General features: G+C 35.6%; 1 protein-coding gene across 5 annotated transcripts in view; it reads left to right on the top strand.

The window, feature by feature from the left end:
• Window positions 1–20,723, top strand: part of tenm2 (teneurin transmembrane protein 2) — a 253,742-nt gene that overhangs the window by 70,224 nt on the left and 162,795 nt on the right. The gene's annotated exons all lie outside the window — the stretch shown is intronic.

Below are 20,723 nucleotides of genomic sequence, written 5' to 3'. Positions count from 1 at the left end.
TTTGGCTCAAGCAGACTGACTGTGCAATCTGACACTGATAAAGCTTAACCTTGCAATTCACCTTTAATCTCTTTGGAAGCTGTTCTGGACTCTTTGGTTACCATTCATGTTATTCATCTTTTCAATTTGTCATCCATTTTCCACATCCAGGGAGGTTGGCTCCAGTCTTGTGGACCTTAAAATTCTGAATATTATGTGTCACTGTAGTCACAGGAACATCAAGCTGCTTGGAGATGGTCTTTTAGTCTTTACCTTTACCATGCTTGTTAATAATTTTCTTTCTAATCCTCCATAGCTTTCTGTGCTCCATATTCAGTGCGGTATAAAACCAAACAGCACAGTGACTACCTTTCCTGTTTTAAACAGGCAGACTGACTGATTACAAGATCGAACACACATTTGATGCTGAGTACAGGACACACCTTAGTTTAACATGTCCCAATGGTCAAATTTTTCTTAGGAGTACCATCGTTTTTGTCAAAGCCAGTTTTATTAGTATGTTTGAAAAGAAAAAACAAAATCTCATGAACCAAAGTTAAAAAGCAATGACTGATTTTCATTAATGGATTTTTTAGTAAATGTTTTTGTAAATATTACTTTTGTCTGTTTCAAGTTATTTTAGTGACCACTGTGGATTTTTCTTTCTTTAACAAAAGGGTATAAACAAGTTTGACCGTTTCTGTGTTCTATGTCTCTTTGGCATTATATGCAATAATCAGGCATAACTAAAGTAAGATAATATGCATTTTTACATGAAAACAACAAACATTGCACTGACTTTTTATGTTATCTTTGTTTTACATACAGAAAAGGAATAAAGTTCCTAAAGATTTCTTAGAAAATCATTTCTTTAATTAGTCGACTCCAATCCTCCAACAGCTACATCTAAATATCACTGAGTGGAAAAAGTCATTTGACAGCTGTATCGAACAGCTGCAGAAAGCACATACTAATCAAAAAGAAAATAAGAGACAGAGACTATCTGTATTTGAGAAACAATCGCACAAGATGTTTGTTATTTCAGTTTATATTTGTTGTAAAGCAGCACCTATAATTCTTTGAGTCATTTCTATGTATTTCAAAAATGTTTGATAAACTCATCACCCTGCTCACCTTAAAGACAGGGCTTCTAAACTGGTGGGTAACATTATGAAAGCTCCAAGTTTTGTATTTTTAACTTCTTTAAACTGGCATGTTTCATATGCGTCCTTTCACAAGTGCTTATAAGTCATATCAGGTACAAGAGATTGATGTGGTCATTAATGTTGGCAGTTTGTTGAAAAATTGATATGACAGTATTGAGACATTAGTTTTTCAAGGTACTACTTGCCAACATTGCTACTACAGTAGTGACAAGTATGGATCAACACAACTGTATGGGCTATAAGTCTTGAACTGACATGTGTCTTCAATTATGTGCGCTAAAGATTTCAACATTTTCCCAGCAACTGCTGCTGCTGCAATTATGTCTATTAAAACATTTGTTTGAGGAGATACCTCAGCTGCTACAATATCAGACCACAACAATAAAAAGGGCCCCTGGCTACAATGTATACAACTTAAGGCAGAATCCTAAAGGTGAAACATGTTTTAGTTCTCATTGTCTGGCTACTGAGTATATTTGACATGTGTATGCTTTACTATTCCTGATACATTGGGTATGATAGGGCTGCATGATGTATCAGTGTTCACAGTGTCAATATCCCAAAAGACTGCTTGGATGCAATAAATTGTAGACTATTATATTCCACAATATATGTATTTATGCTCTGACTGCCAATAATATATTTGGCCAATCCAAAGGACCTTCACTGCCCTTGATGCCCACTCCTGTTTTAGATGATAGTGGCTGAGATGCTAAAATAGTGTTGTCAGTTCGCAAAGTGATGACAGAAAGACGGACAGGGAATGATGAAAATCTGGGTTATTGACAATTATAATCATCATTACAATATTGACGATGATGATGTATATGATTTGTTAATGCCTGACAGAGTGCATTGATAAGGTTACACAAATTAATTAATTGTTATTGCAATGCCAATGTGTGCAATTCCAACATTGCAAAGGACTGACTTCATGCAATAACTTGTAGACTATTTTACTGTAAGTGCCATGTATTTATGCTTTCTTTTCTATATTATGACTGACCAATCAGATGAAACTTCATGGTCAGATGCCCAGTGAAGGGGGGAGCAGTTAATGCTAGAACCGCCACTGACTTCTTCATTTGCTCCCTTTGCCTGCTCTGTCTCAGAATCATATTCCCAAGGCAAGCAATGCTAATTATATGCTGGTACAAACACGCCCATCAAGTTCAGCAGGTGTAAGTGATTTGCACTCTTTTTGTGTCAGAACACAGCAGATCTCTGTTGTCTGTTGCACAATTTAAATTGATTTTTTTATTGAATAAATTGAAAAATTAATACTTCAGGGCTATGAGGTGCGGGCTGCATTGGTCTCGCCCCATGAGGAGGTTCAGACCACCGCCCACTTGCCTTCAGAGTGGCTGCAGACCAGGGCAGCCGCGCTAAGGGCATGCAAATGGGAAGACGGGCACACAATATTTATTCTACAAAATCACTACTTTCAGTTTTGTTTAAGAATTTCTGAATAATGGATGTGAACCACTGTCTGATGAATGGCTCTATAATCAGAAGGCGTTTTAATACTGGATATAAAACTGTGCAGCAGATTGCTCAACTTCTTTCCTTCAGCGATGCAGTTACCACCAGCTCTCAGAGGACAATAAATGTTTCACCCTAAATACATGCTGCAAACAACTCTGGTCTTTGGAAATTAGGCATGTTTTGCCCCTAAAATAGTTTTCATAATAAATATGGACATGTTTTCCTCTAAAGGTATGAGTAGCACATCATATGCATAGGAGCAAACTAGTAAAACACTGTGTGGTTGACAGTCAAGTTGGATGCACAACACTCATTTTGTGAGAGTTTTGTGAGTTAGACGGTTGCGCAAAAATCAAAATTGCACCTACGAAAGCCATGCAAACTGTTAGTGAATTTGAGTCAGAGTGTTGTGAGCTTAGTGATGAGAAAAATGTTGAATGATTGCAAATGTTGTGTATGTTTTGTTTTAGCTCAGTACTGCTTCTTTTTCTTTCGGCTGTTCCCTTTTCAGGGATCGCCACACCGAGTGATCCTCCTCCATCCAACTCTGTCTTCTGCATCCTTTGTCTTCTCTCCAACAGAGTATTGCTATGGCTCAATACATTGGTATTTAATATATCTGCCCAATATATAAATCTTTTATTGTCATTGCCAGATCAATGTATGTAATATCAATACCGCAAAAAAAACTGTAGTGATGACAGAACAGAAAGAGGGGAGGAAAATGTAGGTCAATTGCAATTGATATTATTGAAATATTTAACATTATTAAAATTCATATTTTCCTAACATCATTCAGCAAAGGTCTTCTTTCAAATTATACAGCTACTGTTTGTCAGCCTATACATCTGGATGTGCGTAAATTTTAGAGACTTTTTCAATAATGTTTTTTTTTTTCAGTGTTTAAAAACCAAATGTCCTAAATGGCTTTGTGAAGACGCCAGTAAAACAAGTTCAGTTGTGTGTTTCAACAACCCCCCCTCCCCCTCCCTGTTTTCATTCTATCTCAACTCCACTGTTTCCCCATTACACACTTATTACCTACTCTGCTTGGATAAGCACAGCCAAATGACACTTTCTTTCCTCAACATAACACGCAGCAGCCTGGAAAGCTCATTAGAAGGGCTCACAATTTAACACCACAAAACAAAATATTTAACCCATCAGTGATGCCAATAACGCACGAGCCTCGTACTCACAATACCCAAACATGTTTTTGTAATCTCCTGCTGTCTCTCTTTTGTTTGTCTGTTGTCTTTCACACTTATGTCCTTCTGATCTTTCACCTTCAGCTACATATTTTTGTCTCGGCTCCAGCCCTTTTTGTGACTCCTATTTAGCACATCCCTGGGGTGTGTCATCCTTCCAATTCCACCGCTAAACAGCAGGCTTTATCACAGCCGTTGCAGTCTCTGGAAGCTTTGGCCTTTCCTTTCAAAGGGAACTAAATGAGACCCTCTGCATTCTCCTCTGCCGTTCTGCCCCAAGGGGTGGAAACCAAACTGAGAAACCCACCACCCACATGCCTACCTTCCTGTCTGGACATGTCTCAGCACCATCTACTACCTCTCTCTCTCTCAATTCTTTGTCTCTCTCTTTTTCTGTCGCTCATTTTTCTCACTTCCTTTATGTCCTTTTTTGCTCTTCTGTCACACCTTTCATGTCTGCCTCCTCTGTCACGTTTTTTTTTTTCCCTCCTCATTTCTCTCACCCTTGCTGTTCCTGTATTGCTGCTTTCGTTCTCATATCACACATTTTTTTATGTTGAGGCCCTCTTCATGGATTTGGCATGAAGTGCACAGAGTGTGTCCTGATTTTTGGTTTTCACAAAGGCTTTGGTAAAGGTTTGGCTGCTCATTTTTTGTAAATACACTAAAATCTGCTCTTAAATGGACTCACCATAGAGAACTTTAAAACCAATAGAGCAACAGTATACATTTAGGATTGATTTGTTTCAATTTCTTCATTGAGTTTGATGGAAGTAGCCAACAATTTCTGCTTCTCATACTTTGGGATATCAACTGACTCTGTCCTCACCGAAGACAACTGCAAAGGAAAGGTGCTGCTGTTGCAAAGCATCCTTTGTCCTTTCCATTCTTTATGAAGTTTTGCAAATATTTGCAGGAATAGCAAGAGTAAACCACAACCCTGCTGATAAATCCAGCGCTCAGTTATTCTCCCATCTAAAGAAGGCACTTTTACCATGGTGGTCAATACTGAAGTGTTTGTCCCTCAGTGTCCACCCTGTGCCTACCAGCAGTGACAACAGCATGGAAGGCTGAATTACTAATGTTAGCAGTGCCCTCCAAAAAACTAATGAATTAATACTTTTTTTTTTAAAAGCTGTCAGTTTTTGCAAATTTGTACAATATTTTGTCATTATTTACCTTTGAGCTCCACTCCTTAGCATTAGGCTGCCTTATACCAATATTAGTGTTCTCTTTCTGAAAATGACCAGTCAATCTTTGCGTCCACCACGGCTCCTAGTGTGTCTTGGCTCAATAATGTTGAGCCTGGCAGCTAAATACATGTTTTAGTGGTTTAGCTTCTTCTCAGTTTCATAGATCATTATTAAATATTATGTTTCAAAGAAAGTTAAAAGAAAAGACTCCACACTTCTTAGGAGGTGTTATATTGCAACGTGCAGAGATAATTGTGACTCGATTACTTCCTGCCTGGATATGTCTGTAGAAACTTTTGTCATATGTGACAATGTTTTCTCCATGAAAAGATGATAGGATGCTAAACAATACATCTGAATAAGTCTACAATATTTTAATTGTTGATTCCTTCTTCTGCAACCATAAATCAGAAAGTTTGGATGGGGAAAATGTGTTTCCTTCATTTAGTTTAACATTTATTACATTGAACACAGTAGAATAAAATCCTTCTTGTTTGGTCATATACATCCATTCCTACATTTCAGACTACAACATATACCAAAAAATCGTGACAATGAAGCTTTTGCGGTTTGGGAATGTTGCATTTATTTCTTTCAAAATTCTCCTCACATTTTTGGATGGGAACAGTTCAGGACTGCAAGCAGGCCCGTTTAGTACACATACTCTGTTCTTCCACACACATTTCTCTGTAGAAATTGGGTGAGCGGTTTGTCGAACAATTCACGTCCAACCCTGAAAATGAAATCATACTGAAGGCAGCCTTTTTGTTGCTCAAAAGTCTCAATGTTTTTTTTTTTTCCTACATTCATTCTGCTATCACACAAGTGAAAATAACATTTGTCAAAAGCACTGAAAAATCCCTTACCAACAAAAACACAGACTTTTGGATTTGTTGCTAAAAATGGTTTAGACGGTTCTTTTCTGTTTCCAATAGGGCAAAAAGATTTAAAACACTGATTCATAAACCAACAATACATTTTTATTTTGTGATGGTTCATCACAGATACACCTGAGCAATGTTTTAACCTAAGGCTTCTTTTTTTACAGCGTGAAAACTTGTGTGGTATTTTAAATGTAACGCTCTATTGTAGATCCTTGCAAGCCTTCGTAGAGTAATCATTGTCCATGTGAATATATTTGCTCTTTCTTTGATGAAATTTGTAAACTGTCAAATGTTTTTTTTTCCAAATAACTTGTTAATCGAAGAACCTTGAGTTCTGTTGCTCTACCTAATCATGAGTATAATTACTTGTTTTAATTACCATCAGTTTTGTATTAAATAATAATGTTTTTACCTTATTAGCTCTGAATTCCCCATGTCCAGACTTTTTGGATTCATGATGTGGGCCAAAAGTTCAGGAATTGATGTCTTCAGTATAAGCAATTTAAATTAAGCTGATTAGAAAAAAAATAACAAAATAGCTTCAGTTTGTACAATTAAAGTGAAAGCAAAACCGGGTTGTATTTCTGTTTTGAATAATTACAGAAAATGTATTTTTTTGTTATTTATATTGTTTTCTATACCTGACTGTGAACACCTTTGAAAACTCCATCATTGTTGTGACCCTGTGTCTTTAAGATTGGGAGCCCCTCCTCTTTATTCTTCTTCTATGGTATTGTTGTTAAATTGTTTGTGCCCCTTAGGCCCTCCCCTTTTGTCATGTTGTCCAGGGGAGAGGTGGGTACTGATTATTTTTTGAAATCTAAAAACATCCAGTTTATTTATAAATTGATTAAGTTAACTTTTGTTTTGTGTAGGATTTGGAGCGGGTAGCCAATAACGTGGTTGTTTTCTGTTCACTGTTCTTGTCAGGTATGTCATTTGTTTTAAAGGTTTATTTTTTTTCTTTTGAAAGTTATGTGACATGGCTGCCGGGCCCTTTTGTCATGTTGTCCAGGGGAGAGGATTTGGACCAGGCAGCCAGTCTCAATGACGAACTGTGTTACGGCCTGTTCATTAAATAAAACCAGCACAACGCAGAAAAGGTCCGGTAACATCTATTCAAAGCTCGACAAGCAATAAATAGCAATGGCAGACATGTGATTGGGACCACAAAGGACAGGAACTCTGGATCCTGAAAACAAAAAACGAGAGCTAAAACCAAAAACGAGTGAAAAGCGAATGCAGAACACACCTCATTCATGCACAGGTCCTGTTTTGTGTCCATGCATTCCACTGGGTTACAGTCAACCTGGACTGCTGATGATCAAAGAGAGAACAAAGCAGCTGCATGCTATTAAAAATAAATAGCAGTGAGATTAAACACAATCCCTCCCCTCTGATTCCTCTTTATCATATCCTCTGCCTCGCATTCTGTGCCTCTGCCAGCTGCTGACACTCTAAAGCATCCCGTTGTCTCAGCGACAGACGAGCAGAGTTGTCGAAGAACATCCTGGGGCCGACTCAACTCCATTCCTCCAATCTGTAATACTCTCCTAACTCTCTTCTCAAATATGTTCTTTTAGACAGGAAACTAGTTGTAGTGGTTTACATAAAACATGACTCTGCATGTAACATCTGCTCAAGCATGCATTTGGGAATCTGCTCGTGTCAAAGGTGCCCAGTTTACTCATTCACTTCAGCTAATTTCTTAGAATTACAATTTGTTTCCTTGTAAGAACATTCATTTCTTTCTTTTTTTCTGTCATAACCTGGTGCACTGTTGGAAACCCAAAGCACCTCAGCTTATTTTGTCAAATCTTGTCTAAGGTTGCTAAAAAAAAGTGCAAGTTATTATCTGTGATTTTGGCACAGGTGCATGCATACACACATGAGATCACTGGGTAACAAATGAAACAAATAACAGGAATAGACTGGGGAAATACACGCTGAAAGTGGCAGCTATTTAGCACCGATGCTGGCTCTTAGTCATCGCCGCATGCACACAAATATTAGGTAACAAACAAGAAAATTAATTGACAGACTCCAGGGATTATGCATGCTGACATCTGCAATTTTCTTCGAATAAAAATCATTTATCAGAGAATTTTGTGTGGGTTTTGTGAGAGTTGAGTTAATCTATGTTTACTATGTAATGACCCTTTTTGACTCTGCGTTGGCAGCTTTTGATAAATGAGGCAGATTTTAAATGTCACAGTTATCAAGTGTTTCTCTCTCTCTCCCTCTCACTCTCACCTTCTCTCAGTGGAGTCACTTGCATCCTAGGCTGTAATTAAACATTTTCCTGAGCTACAGGGTTTCAGTATGTGTGAATATGAGTGTGCTTAGATTTTTTTTGTCATAATACCTATTTGTTTGTCAATGTGTTTATTTATACAAACTTTCAATTCAGTTTCCATTTGCTAATTTTATAATGTTTAAAAGACTTTTTATGTGTTCCAAAATACATTTTATTATCAAAATCATTCATAGCTGAAGGTTTTGGATTTGCTTTTCATTTTGAGAACACAGTTTGAATAGTCTGAATGTTTTTTGTGGGGTTTTTTTTTCTCTTGTATGTGTGTGTGTGTATTTTTAGGAAATATGTACAGAAGCCAATAACAGCCATACCTGCTACCATTCATTTTAATGGGAATTTCTTGAGATCATGAGTTGACTTTTCCATTATCTCCAGACAGCCGAGTTAGTTTTAAAGAGAACAACATGCTTTCTAAAGAAAGATAATGAGATGATTTTGGTGCTTCTTGTGTTACACCCAGTTCCATCATTCAGTATTGCATCATGACACTTGGAGATGATTTATAACAGGAATGAGTTGATCAATGATGGATGTGTACTAAATGTGACACTTTCAGCTTAACTCAGCTGTCAGCGTGGCCGTCCTGATTTCTGACAAAGAAGTACATCATTTTGTTCATCAATTGTGATTTTTAAACATTTTTTTTTAGTTATCACAATTAGATAAGCTTTTCTAATTTGAAATAGCTAAACACTTATCCTTTTAAAATATATATATATATATATTTTTTTTTTTTTAAATGTTATGCTGAAATAATGAGATAAATATTTTTTATCTCAAGATAATGTCATAATGATAAATCTACAAGCGTAATGGTTTGGTTTCTGTAAGCAAAACCCACATTGTAAGGTGTGCACATGCACACACAAACACACACAAAACAAACGTACACAAAAAGTGTGAAATAGCAGGGCCTAGTATTTACTCGGTTTGGCTAAAACAGGGGTGTCAAACTGTCCTGGAAGTTTTAGGTTTTTCTGCTCCAACACACCTGATTTAAATGGTTTAATTAGCTCCTCACCAAATCATCAAGTTCTCTAGGAGCATGGCAACAAGTCATTCATTTAAACCAGGTGTTTTAAAGCAGGAACACATCTAAAACAGGCAGGAGAGCGGTTCTTGAAGAACAAAGTTTGACACATGTGGGCTAAAAGAACAGACTCTGGCTATTAGCAGGATACCAAGCACCTAGCTGCTAGAAGTTGCTAGTTGCTAGCAATAATTGTTCACCCATTTGCAACTAGTAAACTTTGTTTTTAGTAAATTATGACAAGACGAGCAGGAAAGGTCTAAAAGTACAAACAAACAACAGTACATTATCAATGAGTCCTTAAAAATGGAGCTGAATTAGTTATATAAAAAAACAACTAAAATACTAAACAATCAAACATTTAAATAATAGTATTGGATTAAACAATACTGATCATAAGTTGGTCAGTTTTAACCAAAATATCACAAATGTTAGAAACTAATTCAAGTGTCAGCTGACACTTGGGTAAAATAGCATTGATTTTTAAGTTGTTGTTTAAATGTCCTCTATCTCTCAGCAGTGAACTAAATTGTAATAAATACACTGCAATAGAAACGAGAGCATCCACACTCATGAAATCCTGGTTCACTGCTTTGGAAGAAGACGTGTTTCTTCTGCTGTTTCTTCAATTAAAAGCTTTTGATCTCGGTTACAAGGTTGTCAGAGTTCACTTGTGCTAGTCTCCAGACAGTAAATTGCAGTGATCCAGTTTTTTGTCGTTGTTGTTGTTGTTGTTTAGAGAAGAAGACACTTCTATCTTCTTTTGGAGTTCTGGTGCATTCTTATACAGTGTCATTTAAAAGTTTATTTTTGTCAAATGTCTATCGGGCAGTTTCTATGTGCAATGTTTATTTCCCAGGATTCCAAAGACACCTTTACCCTGCATACAAATTTGCAAGTGTAAATCCTCAACTGTTATTAACAAGCAGTGAGGCATGTCTCCCAGTCATTTCATTTTTACTGTACTGTTCCTCGATGAAAGGTGCTTCTCTGCCTGGAGCTACTTTTTTCAGTGACAAAACCTCCTCGGGAGTGCATGGTGTTGTGTCATGTCCTGTCCTGTTCAACCCAGACTGCTGACTTCTGGGCAGGAGTAGAACTTGTCCAGAGTTGGATGACATTTGTCACACCTATTTTAGTATCCTCATTAGTAGGTCAGGAAAAAAAAAAAAAAAAAAAAGGATGTCATATGGGAGGTGTGGGAAGTGTTTGACCATGACACTCCTATTTGGACATATTTGTTAGCTCCTTACCATGCTGCTAATGGTGGTGATAATAGCATGCCACATGCTATGGGATATGTTCTGTATGTGTGTGTTCGTGTGTGTGTAAGTGTGTGTGAGCTGTCATTCTATGTCACAGCAAAGTGGCAAGTTTTTAATAAGTAACCCAGTGCTCATTTTACACAATAGACACGTTGGGAGTTGAGCAAAGGTGGAAAAGCAATGCAACATTTCACTGAAAATAAAATAAAACACTTTAAAATTATGACAATTAGTGAGCCAGACAAAAACATGAGAACATTTACAGTAAGAAAAATTACATTTTCATATTAAAACTAGCAGTTGTGAACAATGATAAAATATAGCCTGGCATTTATATTATAGTTTTATTCTTTTTGTTCTGTTTTTTGTTTTCATTTTTTATTGAAGAAAGTTTTTGCATGTAATGATAATAAAATTACCAGTGTATATGGTTAAAAAAAATAGATCACAAAAAATAGGTTTAAAACTGCAGAACATCTTTATTGTGTTTCAATATATATTTAAAATGAAATAATGTTGATTTTATCACTATTTACTGTAACAAAACAGCAAGCTACTAATAGCAATTTTGATTTAGTCCTTTAAAAATAACTAAATAACATTGAAAAACTGCCAAGCTAGGTTCATTCATACAGAAACATGTACATCCATCCACTCATTATCGTTATCCTCTGAATTCTGTCAACACAGACGTACACAAGATAGAAAACTGCTAATTATTAATTATCATGTAATTATGGCTATTTTTCAATAGTGAAAATTGAATTTTGACAGTTTACACATATATAATTTTAAACTGTGGAAAATACATTTATTCGGTGAAAAAATATATATTTTATTCAAGATAATAGTCAAACAAATCTACGTAAAATTAGACACATTCTCATTTTAAAATCACTGGTTTAATTTGTCTTTAAAACTGTTCATGAAGATCAAACTTAAATTTATTGGTTTATGATCAATTCATAGAAAATTTGCAAATGTACTTTAATGTATTTTTATGTAAAAAGGAAATGCATGATTTTATTCACAGTTACAATTTTTTGTTATTTTGCCTGAAAAAAAAAAATCAGCTTTATGGTCTGTTTCAGTAATGTTAAGTTCATTTTCATGTATTTTCAAAAATATCTGTCAAATAAAATAAAGAAAACACGGAATTATATTTTTTACAGTGAAGATAGTACTGAGTATTTTATTAAACAATAAATGTCATTGTCTGCAGATTGAAATTTAGCAAGTTTATCATTTTACTTTTGTTGTTTTCAAAGGTATTGTGTAAAAAAAAAGCTATGCTAACTTTTATTGCTGACATGCTTATGAAGACATCATGACTGAGTCAGCTTTTTGAAGAATTAATGGTAAAAAGGTTTTGTTTGCCTAGTAGAATAAAATACATACGCCTAATTTCTAAATGTCATGAAAGCATTTTTATTACTAACACTGTTTTCCTCTCATCAAATTAGGTTTCACTTGACTAAAGCTTTTCTCTGCTGGTTATAAGGATGGGGATTAAGATAATTAATTCAAACAGAAAAGTAAACGTCCAAAATCAGAGGCGACAGGTGATGTGAATATTAATTATTTCAGAGAAATTCAGCACCCACTATAAAACCTTTGGTAACAATTTTCCCTTAGATGTTTCTTAAGCATGTACAGCCCTTCCACGGCAATGTCATCTGTGATTCGGGCATTTTCCCAGAGCAGGACAATGTAATTTACCACGGCACAAAATTGCAAACACCACAACAATCACTTGGTGCTGACAGGGCCTCCAAACTCCTTTTCCAGCCTGACCCAGTTCAGAGAAGCTGACCTGTATCCAGATCCAGATCCTACTAAGAAAACAGCTTTTCTTGTCAGAATGGATCAAACATTTTAAGACTATATGACATGGAGGAGGCACAGCAGCCAATAATGCCTAATTCAGTCGTTTCTCACTTTACGGAGAAGGTAAACAAGTTAAAGCCAAGTACAAATAAATACAGTTCTATTCAGATAATAAAACTTACTCCAATTATAACCCTGCTTATTCCTGTTTCTTACAATTCAATGTAACTCTGGCTTCTTTTCTCAGCCTTAAAATGTACACGTTAGCTTAACTGATGCTTGTGAATTGACATTGCCACTAGTTTATCCTGCTTGTTACCACATTGACCCTGTGACTGATGTGTACATGCTAGTGTTTTAGATTGAGATCATTTTAGGCAAGAAACAACAGAATTATAGCTGTTTTGAATTAAACCTTGAAAATAACTTTGTGTGCAATCTCATGCGTGATATGTTAGCGCTTAGAGTATGTGTTGTGAATGACTGTGAGCTACTACCACACCAACGTTTAGCTCAGTATCTGTAAAGTTCACTGCAGTATTTGCCGTTTTTGTGTAGACTAAGGTTGATTAGCCATGACAGCCATCTTGAATTGAGCTGACTCCAAAAGTTGTTTAGTTGTATTTGTTCATCCAAGGATTACTTTCTGAGAGTTTCATTAAAATCCGTCGAGTGGCTTGTGTGATATTTTGCTAACAGACAGATTTGCTTCCAATAGTTGAGGGCAAAGTTTGAAACACAATCAATTAGTGCTCAGAGTTTGAATTGGTGATGAGACTCAGCTACCGAGGCACCAATTTTAATTCATTTTCTAAAAAAACTGGCTGAATTATACCCATTTTTGTGTTTGCTTTGCGTGGCAACCGTCTTGAATTGGGTTAACTCCAAAGATTAATTGGTTGTTGTCAACCCTAATGATAACTTTCAGATCTGTTCAGTGGTTCATGAGATATTTTGCTAATGGTGCAGATAAATAAATACAAGTACACAGAAAAAAGCAAAAACATGGCTTCGCCTTCACCTTCAGTGGCAGGTAATAAATATAGTATTAATATTCCAACTATGAACTAAAACTAACAGTTTAGTCATGAAGCAATTCAATCCAAATCATGCCAATTCAGGTCAGTTAAACGCATCTCAATTCAATTCCAATCAAACTCAAAACTGTAATTCAGTCTAATACAGGAGAAAGAAGATAGCACTACACTCAGAGAGGGCAGCCATCTGCCTCAGCTGGGTGAGAGGACAGGAGGGAAACACGAGGAAATAAAAAGCAGTAGGCCAAGAATAGTTGCTGTGGAAAAAAAAGACAGAAGACAAACATAAAGTTAATGGCAGCAGTAATGGCGTTTACAGAGTAAAGACAACGAAGAGAGGAGAAATGCTCAGAGCATCATGGTATGTCCTCCAGCAGCTTAGGCCTGTAACAGGATCGCTAACAGGATGGCTGAGAGTCACTCAAGCCAGACAAAAGGTTCAAGCCTGATCTGGAGAGGGAATCCCAACTAAAATCTGGTTTTGCAAGAGAGGAGCCTATAAGAGCTAAAGGCTCTGCCACTCCTTTTGGAAAATCTAGGGACCAGATGTGAGCCTGCAGCCTGAGAGCCCATGAGCGCATTTTGCCAAGCATGAGAGGAAAAACGCTGACTTTAATTTGTAGATTGGGATTTTAATTTGTAAATCAGAAAGACCCTTTGTGAAATCAGTAACTGTCGAGAATTCCACTTGACTTCACAGTTTCTCGATGGCTTTTTTTGTTCAGTTAGCAGCTTTTCAGGCTGCACCTTGTGGTGCTAGAATGCATTGATTGGTTGTGTTAACTAATCTTTATTACCACATGACATGACCTTCCTTGTGCTGCATGTAGTCTTAATGTGAGTCAACTATAATCTCTTTGCCATTAGACTAAAAAAATCATCCATGTTGTGTGACTCCTGATTCAGCATTCACACTATTTTTTCTATTTATTATTATTATTTTATTTTTCTGTACTTTTATTGCAGTTTAACTACTACTGTATAATTTGTTATTTTAACCATTTACCTCATCCAGGAGATGGGTACTATGACCTTTGTTTTTAGTTTCTGTAACTTTTATACTTTCAGATTGTTTTATTTTTTTACAAGTATTTATCTATAGAATTGCATAAAGATTGCTTCTATTTAAAAAAAACATTTGTCTCTGTGAAATACACTTCAGCATATTTGCTCTGTTGTATTTTTGTGTTTGTTTGTTCTGTGTTTTATTTGTTTGTTTGTTTTATCTTGTGCTATTTTTGGCTTTTAGCTATTAGCTGGACTTTACTACTTTCAGCTTTTAGCCATTGTTCTGCCACTTTTAGCTTTTAACTAGCATTTTGTTGCTTTTAGCCATTTTTTCTTTGCTACTTTTAGCTTTTATCCAGTGTTCTGCTTTTAATAATTGTATCTCATTTTTTTATTACTTTTAGCACTTATTTAACCTTTTGCTAGTTTAAGCTTTTAGGTTGCATTTTGCAACTTATAGCTTTTAGTTGGTGTTTTGTGGTTTTAGCTTTTAGGTGGTGCTTTGCTTATTTTAGCTTGTGGCTAGTGTTTCATTCCTTTTAGTTTTAACAACTCAGTTTCAGGTTCTTCCTCTAATTTCAGCAAAGTCATTCAGTACTCATCATTCACACTTTCACAGAAACTTTATTTTCCATCCATTACTCACAAATAACTTGACTTTTGCTATTTTTAAACAATAACAAAAACAGATTCTCACATTATTAATTCACCAGGCAACATTTACTTTCATATAGTACACATCTTCAGCTCATCGCCATGGAAACCTAGTTTTATGAAGCTGTTTATCTTTATTCTCCACCGCTGCTTTGTATTTCCATGTGCAGGTGTATATGTAAGTAATGCATTTCCAGCACAACAATCCCTGAAAAGTCCATTCGAATGCTTCACACAGACAACCGCTACCTTTAACCTTGACCCTTGTGTAACATCAATTCAAGTCAAAGCAGCACGCTTTCCTTTGCTTTTTTTCCTCGCTGCTTTCAATAAATCCCCTGTATTGGCTTATTTTTACGTCAGTTGGTATGCTGTCTGCATTTGTTCTTTTTTTCTGGCTCTCTTTTTCTGCAAAAAGTGTTTACTTCAAAGAGAGGTTTCATGAGTCCCCACTTTCTCATCCCATGATCCCTCCTTTTGTCATCACCTCCACTCACTCTCTATTCTTCTCCCTTTTTCCCCTCCTTATCAACCCCAGAAGAAGTACATTTTTATCATTACCTCGCCATGTAGCACAACAGCAGACAGAGCACGCTAAGCTATGAAACATTTTTCATTGCTATGACACAAAATGAATTCAATGTTCCGTTATTTATTTATTTATTTTTGAGATTCAAGGATTTCCTCCTTTGTGAAAACCATCACATTTGTTACTGAACAGTATCTACATCTTTCTGTAGGTTCACTTGTTCTTTCTCCAGTGGCATTCATCATAAATATTGTTTATAATTGTGAGCAAAGACATGAAAAATGAGATAGTCTTAGACTGAGAGTTGTAGCCACAGCAGCATTTTACGCTGCAAAATTTAACACCTTGTTTCAACTTTAAAATATAATTACTTAAATATAATTTAAATATAATTACTTAAAATTCAAAAACACAATTTGCCCTAGAAAATTAATATATATATTTTTTTTATTTTAAAAATTAATTGTTGTATGAATCTCTGTGTTAGTTTGGTAATTTAAAGTTTACAGTTGATTAAACTCTTATTGGTTTTTCAGCTTATGTATTTTTAGCCTAATAATTGTGGTTTTAAGTTGATTTTATGAGTAAATTGATTGAAGTAACATTGTTAGGTAAACTACTGTCTTTGTCTGATCATTTTAATTAAATTTATTAATTAATTAAACTAAAACATTACTTTGAACTTCAGTGTACTTTTTAACATAATTAAAAGTCCAATGAAATAATTTGTCTTTTTCCTGTCAGTTCAAAAACTGCTTTACTAGTTTTAAAGAAATCCCGAACTTGCTTAATAAATTATGTAAAATCTTTCTGAAATCCAGTGGAAAAATGAGTGAATGATGCCTTTAGCCTTAAATATTAGAATTCAAACCTTTCTGACTGTCTTTTAAAGTAAATTTAACACACATGACTAATTCAAATAGGTATTGATTTTTTTTTTTATTAATAACTTTATTTTTTTACAGCAACTTGATCTGTAGTTTGTCAAACTGGGAAAGACTAATATGCTAAAATAACAAACCCATCCATTTCACGGTATTGTTTTAGTTGAGTGTTTCTATTTTTACAGCTGATGTTGTGGCTGTTCATTTAATCAGTTATAAAAATCATATTAAAACCAAAATATATTAAAAAAATCGTGGCACAATATATCCCACTAGCACTTAGGGTTACACCTTGGCAATAAAAACTATACTCTCAGATTGTTTGTGTTGTTCTTGCATTAAGGTTTTGTAAAAATCTTTTCATAATAATTGCAGTTTGGCAGCTTTTTAAAGTCTTCTCCACCACCTAACCTAAAATGTTATGGATTTAAAAATAAGCAAACTATGGTAATCAATGAAAAACTTGGATTGAACTGAACAACAAATAAGGTAGAATTAGATCTTTTTTTGTTTATATGTACCTTGGTATGACTTTTGCAGTGAATTGGCAATATGTAACTGATTGATCTGTCTGTGTGAAAATGATGTGACTTAATGAACCACTCTTTCCATTTCAAGTCTTGTAAATCCTGGTATTTTTTTTACTAGGATATGATTGTTCCCACAGGAGAGAAACACAACTCTGTTCATGGTAAACAAACTGGCCATTCAGTATATTGAGGTAGTTAGTTGAGATCATTTTGTGGGCACATAACCTTCCTGAACCTAGACCTGACCAAATGAGTCAAGATCAAAACACTACAGGCTTGTAAAGTAGGTCTAATGGGTGCATCACTTCATTCACTGTTCTTTTTTACCCTGGTGCTCTCATCACTCTGTAACAGGGTACATCTGAGTTAATCAGACCACATGACCTTTTCCCATTGCCCCAGAGTCCACTCTTTACTCCCTGGCAAATTTAAGACTTTCTTTTCCTTATTAGCCTCACTGGTAAGTGGTTTTCTTAAGGCTACTAATAGCTGAGTCCCAATACCTTGAGATGCTCCTATTTTACCTATTAACAATTCGGATTTCTTCTTTTGGTTTCCTTTGATCAGATTCCATAAAATGTTTAGGTGATTGCCTTTTTATTGCATTTTTATTTGTTGATCATATTTTTCTCCTAAATGTTAATTAGACACCACTATTTTATGATTTTTTTAATAGACCGGACTGGTCTTTACTAATTTTAAGTAGTTTCAGTAGTCTCCCCAGTTGTTTGTTTGCACAATGCAAATCAAGAATTTGACCTTTCTCAAAACCAGAGTAACTTTTTTTTTCATTGACCACAGGATGTGTAGTAAAGCAAGAAATAAAAAGCCACCCATTGCTTCAGCTAGTGGTAAATATCATCTTGCTGGCTGAAATAAACAAACAAAAAACATTCACTGAGATGTTTTTTCAATTGAACTCATCAATAGAAACATGATTGATCATTTATAAAAGAAAATGAATAAAATGGTAAGTATGCAGGAGGGTTTTATTTACAGTGGTCAAAAATCATAAATGGTCAAAATAAATGCAAAAACGATTGGATAACTTACTTTTCAACCATTAGTACTGGTTTGCATACATGCATATACTAAATGGTCCAAACCTGTATAGCACATTTTTTAGTCTCTCCAGGTTCTGCAGAGTACTGCATCACAGATTCATACACACTCATGCAGTGCTTTCTGTTCTATATCTTACACTCTAAAGACAACACTTTTATATCCTACTCCTACACGGATACGCATATCAGGGGCGCTGTCAGTGAGTGCAGGGGCAAGACCGATTGCAGGGGCTAGAGATCAAACTCCCAACCATCCAACTGGAAGATGGTCTCCCTAACATTGGGCCAAGTCGCCCCAACTCAGCTGTAAAAATGATTTTTAAAAAAAACATGTTATTAGATGTGAAAAACATTCTTCCAGTTTTGCTTTCCTGAGCATTGTTCAATGTTATTTATTTTTCCGATGCAATTTGTTAGTCATACATTAGGTAAAAGATTATGGGAGACCAGAGAAAAAAAATCATCATTTAGAATTTAATCTCATGTACATCCATACTACTGAAAGTCAATTTTTACCAATTCCAATCCATTCCCCTACTTTTTCATTTTTACTGCTTCCCCACCTTTTTTCCTTCTATTCTATGTACTGAAACATTTACTTATTTTAGATTCACATTATAGGAGAGGAATATGGGTCTTTTCTTCAGCTGGAAAATACACATAAAAGAAAACACAAATGAGAAGTTTCGTTTTTAACAATACGAAAGTGCTGTGCAGATGAATTTTGAATTGGATGCAAATGAAAATGGAAAATATTTTTAAAATGACACATTTTGGAAGCTATTAGCCACAAAATTTAACATTTTCTTTGCTGGGAAAAAAAGAAAATGAGGCTTTTACTGTTATTAACGGTAATTTGGGCTATTTCAAGGGATTGCTGGAAAAACCTACTGTGCACAGTGGTGCTTGCTTCCTGATTGTGATGCATGTTCCACCAAGGTGCAAATCAGTTCACTAGTTATCAGAGTTCAGCACTTAAGTTCAAATCAGAACCTGTTCTGAGGTAGCATTCCTCCTGAATGCTCAAAATGACCGATCCGAGGGTGGCCTCGATCTGGAAAAAGCAACATAATTGCAGACAATGAAATCCACAAGTCCTGCCTGCTTTACATCCTCTACAGAATTACTCAGTGGGGTGAGAGAAAGTCAACCAGCATAATGCAGAGTCCTGCTGCCTATACCTTTCCTGTCAAACTGCTAACAAGCACAAATGATTTTTTAATGATAGGCCCCTCTTTCCCTCAAAGCTGTCTACTCACAAACAAACGTACTCGCACACAGGCACCGCACACTGAGCGTGCTCACTCCCCCACAAATACATAATGAATTTTATCAAGGGATAGACGTTTGGTTTAATGGATATCTGCCATTGGCGTACCCACTCACGCTGCAGTATTGTTGTAAGTTCCAACAAGATGTTCCCATTTCCCTCGTGTCAATTTGTTTTTCTGAGATAAGCGTGTGATGCAAGAACACTCCAAATGATCATATGTCTCAGTTATAGAAGATTTAAAAAGTTAGGGTTGAGCAAAAAAGTTAATTTGCAGCTTCATGCATGTTCTGAAAATGTAAATAAGCATAAACAAGACCCTATATTTGGCTTCAACATAAACAACTAAGGTCTCGGGTTACTGTTGTTTTGCAATATGAGCTGCAAAGTCCTAGAAGAGGAGTAGATCTATTAGTCTAAGGGCTTATCAGATGGCAAATCTGTGCATGGTGGCTTACAATATACCATTAAATGATTATACTGCTTATAATTTTATCTTTTCTTGTCATTATGACGAATAATAGCACAAACCTTCGTATCGTACCGAAGAAGTGCATTTACTAAATAAAACAGCATGCTGCAATGCTGCTGAAGTCCCTCCTGATTGTTTTGCCTGAAACGCCTGTATTTGCAGCCTCACTGTTCTGTCAAGTCACATGAAACTGTCTTGTTCTGACTTTGGTGTGGTGCAACAGTACATTTATGAACAAACTGGGAACTCATGTAACAAGACAACAAAGTCTCTACAGGCAGGAGAGACAAGATGAACTCCTGATTGTAAGAAAACTAGACTCTTCTTCTTCCGGAGTCAGACAATTTTAAGCTTGACTGGTTTGACCAGAAATCAACTGATCCAACACTAAATACATAAAATTTAAATAAAAATAAATAAAATTTTAAGTCAGTGACGGTAGCACAGCTAAGACTAATTTACACTAGTAACAGCCAGTTTTTGGCATTTTTTACGGAGTGAAGAAAACTCAGACTTTATTTGCAATATCTGTAAGGTGTTTACAAATAAAGTCAAAAGACTTTTTTTTACAGAAGTATGTTTGCTGCCGACTTTACTGCCAAAAAAAAGCTCTGTAACTTGGCACCATTTTGGATAAAATATTTATATTAATGTTTGTATTTTATTGTAAATGTACTATTAGAAGCATATAGTTAAGTTTTTAATAAACCTAAAGCAAAAATCCCACACACATTTTGCATGGCGGTAATTATAGAAATTATAGAAAACAGCAGGTCCGAGCTTTAAAATTGATATTGGAATAAGTCTATAAAGTTATTTGTTCATCTCTAGTTCAGAATATTCAGAAATATTTCACTTTTCATGGATCAATAGGTGCCACAAACTTGTGTCAACTCTTCCACCCCCCCCCCAACCCCCCCA

Source organism: Kryptolebias marmoratus, linkage group LG9 (assembly GCF_001649575.2).
Source record: "Kryptolebias marmoratus isolate JLee-2015 linkage group LG9, ASM164957v2, whole genome shotgun sequence".
Lineage (NCBI taxonomy): Eukaryota > Metazoa > Chordata > Actinopteri > Cyprinodontiformes > Rivulidae > Kryptolebias > Kryptolebias marmoratus.
The sequence above is the reverse complement of the archived record's forward strand: the minus strand, read 5'-3'. Positions and strand labels throughout refer to the sequence as shown.